The following is a 10,370-nucleotide window of genomic DNA, read 5'->3' as shown; positions in this document are numbered from 1 at the left end:
TGGCATTTAGTGACCGTTCAATCTCTTCCTTTATTTTCTAAGTGACTTATATTATCATTCACTTAGGTAGTTGCTTGTACGGTCAATAAACTTCCTTTATTAGCAACCTATGCTCAACTAGGCTTCGATATAGTCCTGGCATCTCATGGTAATCCCATACAAAGCAATCAGCAAACTCTTTGAGCAAACTAGTGAGTTCAGCTTTATTTTGTGGCTTCAGCAATCCATTGATAAAAGTTGGTTTGGGGTTCTACTTGGCTCTTAAGTTTACCTCAACCAAGGGATCCTGAATCTGAGTATGAGAATCTTCCAACTTATCAAGGGCTTCTTTTAAGTTCACATTTGTTTCAGTTTCATCTACTTCATTAGCCAGACCGACTTTATTAGCCAAATTTACAAAGAAACCATTGTCAACCTCTTTTAAGCTCTCGTCAAGCCTCTTTATTCTAGTCGTGAAGTCGGTCATTCGCTTCGCATTTATTGGTGTACTAGTCATGGATTTCTTTAATGGTGCAGTGTGGAACCGGTCGAAAAAGTACAATTTCCCTCAATAGGTTATTAACTGGACAAATTACAATAGTAATGTCTTGCACAATATTATCTAGATTCTTTTTTATAGATATCCTAGTCAGACGTCCATGCTTGTTCCTTCTGGTAAAGGGAATTGATCATATTTCATCCCCATAAAAATAAACCTCATTTGCATTTGATGTAGCCAAGAATGGCTTGTTATCAGCAAATACCAATTCGACTTTATCCTGATTCCAGAATATTATAAGCTGATGCAAGGATGACGAGATGCATGTAAATGAGTGGATATAATTTCTCACACACAAAGCATTGTACTTGGATAAAGTGTCGACCATGAAGAAAGGATCTAACACTCTTTTAGTACTTATGGTCAAGTCGACCGGTAATGTACCATGTGTATTCATGACATGCCCAACAAAGTTACTAACCATAACCTCAGATGAGATCAGATCAACCGTCATCTTTCTCAAATTTGGCATCATTCTTGTTGGCAAAAGATTAATCGCAACCCCATTATCAACCAATATTCTAGTGACTAGGCAGCCCTCAAGGTGGGTGACTATAAGGCCTGTATCTTAGTCCGTACCATTCCTTAGACTCCTATGATCCTCCCCATCGAATTTCGGCAACCCGCGACCTGTAGTCGGCATTTGCATATGACCCTAAGCCGCATCCCATAGATTTGAGTTGGCTTAACTCGAAACTTGTACACTAGCGACCATGCCGTCACCTCGGTTTCAACGCCGCGTCTTGCGCACCGATGCGATACCCAGGGCAGGAGTTGTAGGCCAGCGTATATTTCAAAAAAACGTTGCGCGTTACAAATCTTGAGAGAATCTCTACAACCCATCACATCAATCAATCAATCACAAGTCAATTACAACCCATCACTCACTCATACCTCTCTCTTCCCCAAAGTCAACACAACCCATACCTCTCAAGTGAAGTACACCCATCACACCCATCCCTCTCTCCTTACATCTCTTCTCTCTCTCATTTTTCCACCATTTTCCAAGCAACCTAAGAGAGAAAAATGTCCAAGCTTTAAGGAGAGCAAGAACCCCAAGTGTGAGGCCCACTTCCTACCCCAAAACCCTCAATCCAACCCTTCAATTCTCATCTCCCACCATCAAAGAAGAAGCCAAGGAGCTTAGCTTTCCAAGGAACCAAGGAGTGAAAATGGTGGGTGACCATAGGATTAGATCTTGATTTTTATGTGTGAGACAAGTGGGGCCTACCAGTTAATGGTAGAGACCTCATTTGGACCCAAGATATGGCCAATGGCCCATCATGATTCATATGTTTATCCCATAGTGGGGGCATTCTCCATGGACCCCACCATGATGTTTACTTGGTATCCTACATGTAGAGGTCATCTAGACCCTCAATCTTGTGGTGGGATTGGTATCCCCACCTTGATTTCATATTTGTGGGCCCACAAGATTTGGGACCCAAGATGATGTGTGTATTGTATTTCTAGGGAGGGCTAGCTCCTCCCCGCCGCATGTTTCTCTCTCTCTCTATCTATCTATCTCTTCCCATATTTTGTGGCCCACCTAATGATGTGTGAGACGAATCCAGACCGTCCAGCAATAAGGATGCCCTTGCTGTCCAGGTTGTTGGACGTCCAACGTTCCCGGGACTTGATGAAGGGAAAAACCCAAATCAGGTGGATCTCTAGCCTTGTATTCACCTGCGTGGACCCCACTATGATGTATGGGCTTTATTTACACCATCCATATGGTGGGGTCACCCCAACCATGGGCCTAAGGACCGATCAAGCCCAAGGAACAGGCTGTTGTCCAGCAGGCCTGGATGTTGAGGCCTGGGCGCTAGTAGTAAAAAATAAAATAATATAATATATTATATATATAACAGGTGGGCCACACGTGGTGGGTCATAAAATAATATAAAATAATATGATATATATAACTGGTGGGCCACAGTGGGACCCACCTATGATGTATGCATTTATCCAGCCGCCCATCTGCTGAAGCGGTGCAGATCAACAGCGTCCAGACTACTGACTGTCTGAACACATGAACAACACAAATATCCATTTGATCAAGTGGGTGGGCCACGCTGATGTGGACCCACCTTAATGAATATGCCATCCACACCGTCCAATCTCTGGAAGATGGGAGTAGATTGGCTGGAGTACCTCTCACCAGCTACGTAGCTGCTGTATGACATTAGCAAGTTCTGTGGGCCTCCATCATGAGGTATGTGCTATATCAGACCATCCATCTGTGGCGCCACGAGCAACACAGCTGCTGTAATGACGTCAACAAGTCTGTGGGTCCTGTATGATGTGTGGGTTATATCCAAACCGTCTATGGACCCCACCATCTACATAGTTGTTGTATTAATGACAGTAAGTTCTGTGGGTCCGATCCCGAGGTATGTGATATCTCAGCCATCTATCATCTGGACAGTGGGCCAGCAACCCTCCCAACAGCTACAATTGTTGTAATGATGTCAGCAAGCTCTAAGGGTCTCACATGAAGTATGCGTTTCATCCTAACCGTCCATCTGTTTAGATGCCATCAGTTGTGCGGCCTGATCATGAGGTATGCATTAAATCCAGACCGTCCATCCACCTTGCAGGCTTGAGATGGAAAATAAGACAGATCCATCTACCAGGTGGACCATAGTGGAGGATTAAACATCCACCATTGAAACTGTTTGGGGTCTCAGAAGTTCTAGATCAATATGAAATTTGTTTTCCTCTTAATTCAGGTCTTTGTGACCTTATGAACAGATTGGATGGAAATAAACGTTATGGTGGGCCCTGTGAACTGTTTAACAATGGAAATCATTATCTCCATTGCTATTTATGGTGTGGTCCAGATGATCTTTCGATCACCATCTCCGCTGCTATTTGTGGTATGGTCTAGATGATCTTTCAATATGATTCATTTTTTGGGTAATGCTCTAAAATGATCTCTAAAAATAGATGAATGGTGCAGATAGTCCAGTTAGGACGATGGGTCCCACTTGATGTCTATGCGGCCATGTTTGAGGCCTAATTAGTGCATTCGAGGCCCGTATATGAGGCCTAATGCGATGTATTTGAGGCCCATGGATGTAGCCCATTATAACATATTCGCGGCTAGTGTATGAGACCCATTGTGATGTACATGAGGCCCATGGGATGTGGCCCATTATGTTGTATATGTGGCACATGTGATGTAGCCCATGTGATGCAGGCCATTGTGATGTACATGAGGCCCATGGGATGTAGAACATTATGATGTATATGTCGCACATGTGATGAGGCCCATTGTGATGTACATGAGGCCCATGGGATGTGGCTCATTATGATGTATATGTGGCCCATGTGATGCCGCCTATGTGATGCAGCCTATGGGATGTGGCCCATGTGATCATCTAGACGACACTATACAGCGATAGCGGGTTTCATAGAACAATCGAGAGCCACACAACATAGTGGTCGAGACTTACGACTATGCAGTCGATGTGCCAGAATGACTAAATACATTGAAATGCCTCCTCGTCCAGCAAGGTAGGTCAGACATGCAATTTCAAAGGGGACTGACAGGAGAGAGCCCAATCGGCCACAGAAAGCATTCTCTCACCGTGACCACGAGCCTCAGTAGAGGACTTTGAGTCAAAGATGGTCAAGCCACCACTAACTCAAAAAGAAGTATGAAAAAGGGTCATGCATCCCAAATTCCCTACCGCCCCTAAAGCAATGACTCAAACCCAAAAACATCGCTGGAAGTGGTGTCAAGAAGCTAAAAAAAGGGAATTGGTAAAGAGTGAGAATGCATCTCGGTCAGGAGCCATGCAACCATGACCATTTTAGAGAATCCCTCAAACAGAGGAATAATTGACTGTAAACATGATTGAAGTAATTTTGAGGCCTGTCATGGACGATTAGGTCATGGAAGATAGTACCTAACCTAACAAAACAACATAATCAGGCAACATTGATAATCTTGATGACATGTTCGACTATCGCAACGATGAGTAGTTCTCAGGGGACGATCTGATGATTAAGGAACTAATGGTAACAACTAGAGCATTAGAAGCGTATTCACTCACTTTTAAATAGACATATGCAACTCTAATGACCCATGTGATCTGGCCCATGTGATGCGGCCCATGGGATGTGGCCCATTATGATGTATATGTGGCCCATGTGATGCGGCTCATTGTGATGTGTATTAGGCCCATGTGATGCGGCCCATTATGACCCATTATGATGTGTATTAGGCACATGTGATGGGGCCCATTTGAGAACCAAGTATGAGGCCCAATGTGATCTATATGAGGCCCATGAGTGAGGCCTAATGCGATGTATATAAAGCCCTTGTGTGAGGCCCAAGGTTATGTATATGAGGCCCATTGTAAAGTGTGATTCCACCAGGATGTATGTAATGATATTTATGATGCCCATCCATGTTCCTATCTGATATTAAATGGGTTATGCCTTGGGAGTAATGATGGTTTAATGTCCACATTGTAAGAACAATGATGGTTAAATGTCCACATTGTAACTCTTCCTAGGGCCTGTTGTTAGGCCCATCCTCATCTCCCCTTAATGGGCTAACCCAAACCGTTGGGCCCCCATTGATGATTATATTACCCATCTTTTCCTTGATTAAGCTATCCCAATCTGTGAATCCCCATTTGATAATGATGCTTTCTACCATACCCTGTACGACCACCCAAGCCTTGGAGCCCATCTTGTGTTCGTACCGAGCCTTCCATAAGGAATGTGGCCCACCTAGAAGCATGTGTTTGTCCAAGCTTAGTGACCCAAACCCGAGGCCCACTTAGGTGATGAGCAGGACCATTTGTAGGGTTCCGTAGTCCTGGATGTGTGGATCCTACCAAGGGCCACCTTATATTCGTACCAGGCCCTCATAGTAAAGCCCAATTGTCATGATAAAGGAAGTGAGGAAGCCCACTTGTTGTATACCCACTTGACTCACCCCATGAGACATATCTTATCCTTGTATCCAGTTGCTAGGACCTCAGTGTCACGTATATATCGTCACACCGTCCATTTACTTCTTTGGGACAAGTGTGAGGCCTACCCTTGACGCTAGTACACCATTACTTCTTGTAATATATTGGAGAATATGTGGTACCAGATTTAGTATATTCTCTGTGTAAAGCCTATCTCGATGTATGGGCAAGATCCGTCATCCTTCCAGTGGACCCCATCTTGGAATATATGATATATCAGTACCTTAGAAGGCTAACGTGGGACATGCCACATTGATTCCTATAGTTATAGAAGAAGCATGTCATTTAGTTCATAATCTTGGTATGTGACATAACGGTGAAAGCCGATCATGGTTTATTATTATCTACCTTATCTAATAATCTTGCTAAGTGTACTTAGTCTAGTAGGACACACTGAGAACATATATAGTATTACATCATGATACATACCCATACGCATCATCCGCATGCTTGTTATGAGGAGTGATTGAGCATATCATGTGCCATTGGGCTGATTGTTTATAGGACTCCCAAAGAGACGGAGTTGCCCCATATGAGCGCGCAGTACATACAGGTTTGATGCATGATTGGATGGTATGATCATGCATCTCGCATTTTGTGATATGACCACCGTACGCCCTAGCGACATCAAGCCGTAGCCTCCAGGGGCATATCATGGATGGCCAGATGAGAACGGAAAATCTTTTTCTACCTGGGGTGTCATAGATGTCCCTGAGTGAAAGTCCCTAAATCCTCTTGGTACCAGAGGATGCTCCAACGTCTAGACCGAGTGGAAATACATGAGTGTATGAGGGCCGTATACCAATAAGCCGCATCTCCCACTGTGTCGTGATCAGTTGGAAGGGGGTGTGGCCTTACCCACCCGAGGGAGTAGGCAATGTTAGGCTGAGTCTGACCAGCTCATAAATGGGTTTGCTATCGATGAGCTAGGCCGATATTGGTAGGCGGATAGTGAGGTCTCCTCCACTTACCCAGTTATGCGCTTGATGGGGAGACAGGTGGCGTAGAGTATACTAGACCCCAATAACGATCCTAGAGAAGTATGGTACTAATATGTGGACTTATTGAGCAGGAGTTACATATTTAAAATTTTACTCATTCATTCATTCATTCATTATCCACTCGGGCTGGTGGCGCGCAACTAATTTGATATGTGTACCTTCGTAATGGTCAGGATTTTGGTTGGGCGCATGACTACCTGAGATCAAGAGTTTACCACATTAAGTCTAGCTATCCAAATTTAAGTATGAGACTGGTTTGGATAGAAGTCCCTTGTGATGGATCCCACAGCTTGCGATACTACGTACTATCATCCTGACTTCACACTCTAGTTTGGTCATTTCTTTCACACTGCATATTGTATTGCATCGTCGATATCTGATATTTAGCTTATTATGACTCTGCATTGCATAGCCTATCTGTATTGCATACTCTAATATTAAATGACATATAGCCTTACCAGTTTCTGCATTATTCTAATATTGCTTACTTGGCACTTACCTTGCGCACACTCTTACACCACCCTCTAAGCTTTCTATAAGCTTTTGCACGATAGATGCGTGCAAGTGGTGTTAGGTCGCAGCAACATTGAGCTTAGAGTGTGCAGCTGTCTTTTAGAGCTTTGATTTTTGATATATGTATTTCCCTTTCGGCACTGTATTCAACTGTTTATTTTAGTAGATATGTAATGATGATGTTGCCTTTGTGATTTGGGTAAACTTGTGGTTATGCTTCTTACAAGATAAATGTATGTTGAAAAATCCTCCTTATAGGATCCCAGGATCGAAATCTGGTGTATAGGCGCTGGGAGCCTAGAATGGGGTACTACAGAGGCTATCCGCACCAGATTTGGTGATCGGGAATTTTGTGAGACCAGTTTCCGAGTTTGGGGCGTGACAGCGGCTATGTACAATGGCTTAAGATGCTGAGTCATATCATAAGTGGGCCTTTTTATGACCACTCTTTTGGATGACATCCCTGACTCCACGATAATAGTATTTACCTATGGTTTCTCACTCACTCTCGGTGCTCCCTCAACTACATCTTCTGGGGAAAAGAAGCATTCTGTATTACCACAGGAGGATCGAGTTCCTCTATGTCACCTACCATCTTACTGGGCTGAGATGACTTGGCCCGAAAACCAGATGAGAGAGTAAGTACCATGTTGCAATCAAACACCATGGTTGGCAATGATCCAAAAATGATCTCTGAATGCAGACATTGCCCTTAAGTGTTTTTAAGTTGTCCTACTTCCTAAAAACTATCCGAAACACTCAGCATTCTTATCGGTCATTAGAGTTGCACATGTCTATTTAAAAGTGGGTGAATACACTTCTAATGCTCTAGTTGTTGCCATTAGCTCCTCAATCATCAGATCGTCCCCTGAGAACTACTCATCATTGCGATAATCGAACCTGTCATCAAGATTATCAATGTTGCCTGATTATGTTGTATTGTTAAGCTAGGTACTATCTTCCATGACCTAATCGTCCATGACAGGCCTCAAAATTACTCACTACTAAAAAAATGGGCAAAGGATACAGACAATATAGATTTTTAGCTACGGATATAAACCGTAGCTACATTATTACAGATTATATCTGTAGTAGAGAGGTTACTACACCACTGAAAATTGACGGTCCTGTAAGGAACTTTTTGAGTCCCACCACAATATATGTGTTCTATCTAATCCTTCCATCTATTTTTAAATATAATTTTAGGTATCATCCCAAAAAATGAGGTATTTTTATGGCTCAAATGGACCACACGATAGGAAATAGTAGAGATTAAATCACACGTGATGTCTATGGTGTGGTCCAGTTGGGCGTTCAATATATCTCATTTTTAGGATTATTATCTAAATTTATTTATAAAAATAAATGGACAGAACAGATAAACCCTATACATTATGGTGGGCCCCACGTAGGTACCCAATCTACGCCCAATATAATTGGTCGCGCGCTCAAAACAGAGTCGCGCGCCCAAATGAATATGTGGCACCCTTCAATTCCTCTCTCTCTCTCTCCACCCAAAACTGATTCCCCTCTTGCGCCCTAAACCCTTTCTTCCTCCCTCTCTCCCTTTCTCTCAATCATCCCATTTTCATTGGGGCCAAGCGGCGAGGATAATAGCTAGGGCAAAATCCCCGAAGAAGGGAGAAGAGAGAGCGAAGAATGGTGAAGGGAAGGATGGGAAGCACAACGGTGGAGAAAATCGCAGAAGAGCTTCATAAAGAGATTGAAGAGCTCCATAGACAGCAGTGGGAGGTCTCTCTCTCTCTCTCTAGAACTCTCTCTCTCTCTCTATCTATTTCTGCGTAAAATTCCTCCTAATTTTGAAACTCCTTTAGAACAGATCACAGAACGCCTTTGAGATCCTAGAGGCATCCGACGTGTTGGATTGACTGCCAATGGGCCACGCAACTTTGGCGGTCCCAATGGAGTCCGTCGACGGGGTCTCATCAGACCTGTAGGCTCTGCTCTTCCTTCCTTTTTCTATCTCGTGTTTCCTTTTCTTTTTCTTTTTTTTTCTTTTTAAATTTTGGTTTTTATTGGATTCTGCTTTGATTTCAGGCGGATAGGGTTGACTCTGAGGATCAGTCTGCACCAAAGCGGCAGCTTTCTTCAGTAGTGGTCAAGGTAATCTTGATGAGGGAAATGTATACTGTTAGTATCTTGATGAGGGAAATATATACTGTTAGCATCATGTTACTACTCATGGGGCCCGCCATCAAGTGGAGCCCATGGTGGATGGGAGTTACCTGTTGTGTATCCACCATTGAATGATCCTAACTGTCAAATTCGAACGTTGGTCATTATTGTCCATTTTCATCTATTGCTGTGAATCACCTGATAAAGGATATATTTGGGCATGGCCCATCTGAAGTTGCAACCCATGGAATCCATGGGTTACCAGAACTCGCAACACATGGGTACCGTTGCTGGGTCAAACGATAATAAGAAGAAAGAACATAATTTTCTATTGATTGAGTATCATATAATATGATACCGTTGGGATGCACACTTTCAAGTTCTTTTCAACTTTTTTAGTTAGTCATTTTATTATTTGATAAAGGTTGAGGAAGGAGAACTCACGGAGGATGCGGCTGGAGCAAAAGCTGCGAAGGAACCGAATTTAACCACAGAAGGAGGACCTGCTGCAATGGAAGCGACTGATAGAAGGGCGTTCGATCTGCAGCAGCGTGGCAGCTTTAGGAGGGATGGGAATCAGAGGGAGTTGAGGATGATGGTATGGAAGATCTACAAACTGTGTCTTTTCTCATTTGGTTGTGGGAATTGCTTGAGCTAGAAATGTTGCTCATCGGTTGCATTTTTAGGACGTCGAAGCTCAACCAACGGAGCACGTGCCAAGGGTCTTGCCGAAAGATAAAGACCCGAGTTTGGTTAAGAGGAACAGAAGAATGTTGGGACAGCTGTTGGGGACATTAGAGGTAATTCATAGCAATTATGCTGCAATATTCGATGTTTTTTATATATCATGAATCATGATAAATAGAAAAAATATATATTTATAACACAGACAAGATGGCGTGTAATCTATGATGACTAGATACCAATTAAGATTCAGACACTGGTATGGAGATGTAGCAAACTGTTCAACATGATATCATTAAAATATTTATTATTAGTTCAGAAAATCATGTTAAATAATATTATAGGATACAGTTTTCTTTCTTACAATTAGAATATTGTTAGTTCAGGAAATCATGCTAAGCCATATCTTACAATTATTGGTCAAGTACCAGTGTATCACATATCAGCATTGGTTAGGTGCCTTGTTATGCTGATACTGTTACAGGCATCTTAGTATCCTAGCCAGTG

The 10,370-nt window shown here is 42.9% G+C and overlaps 1 long non-coding RNA gene across 1 annotated transcript; it reads left to right on the top strand.

Annotated features, from left to right (window-relative positions):
• The first annotated feature begins 8,641 nt into the window (after positions 1 to 8,641).
• LOC131247325 (uncharacterized) lies at positions 8,642 to 9,968 on the top strand. Its single transcript, XR_009171639.1, has 5 exons — positions 8,642 to 8,795; positions 8,884 to 8,997; positions 9,102 to 9,167; positions 9,604 to 9,777; positions 9,866 to 9,968. It is a non-coding gene; the product is annotated as an uncharacterized LOC131247325 (long non-coding RNA).
• Positions 9,969 to 10,370: the final 402 nt, after the last annotated feature.

The sequence above is a fragment of the Magnolia sinica genome, chromosome 5 (genome assembly GCF_029962835.1).
Source record: "Magnolia sinica isolate HGM2019 chromosome 5, MsV1, whole genome shotgun sequence".
NCBI lineage: Eukaryota > Viridiplantae > Streptophyta > Magnoliopsida > Magnoliales > Magnoliaceae > Magnolia > Magnolia sinica.
This window is presented reverse-complemented; position numbering and strand designations above follow the sequence as displayed.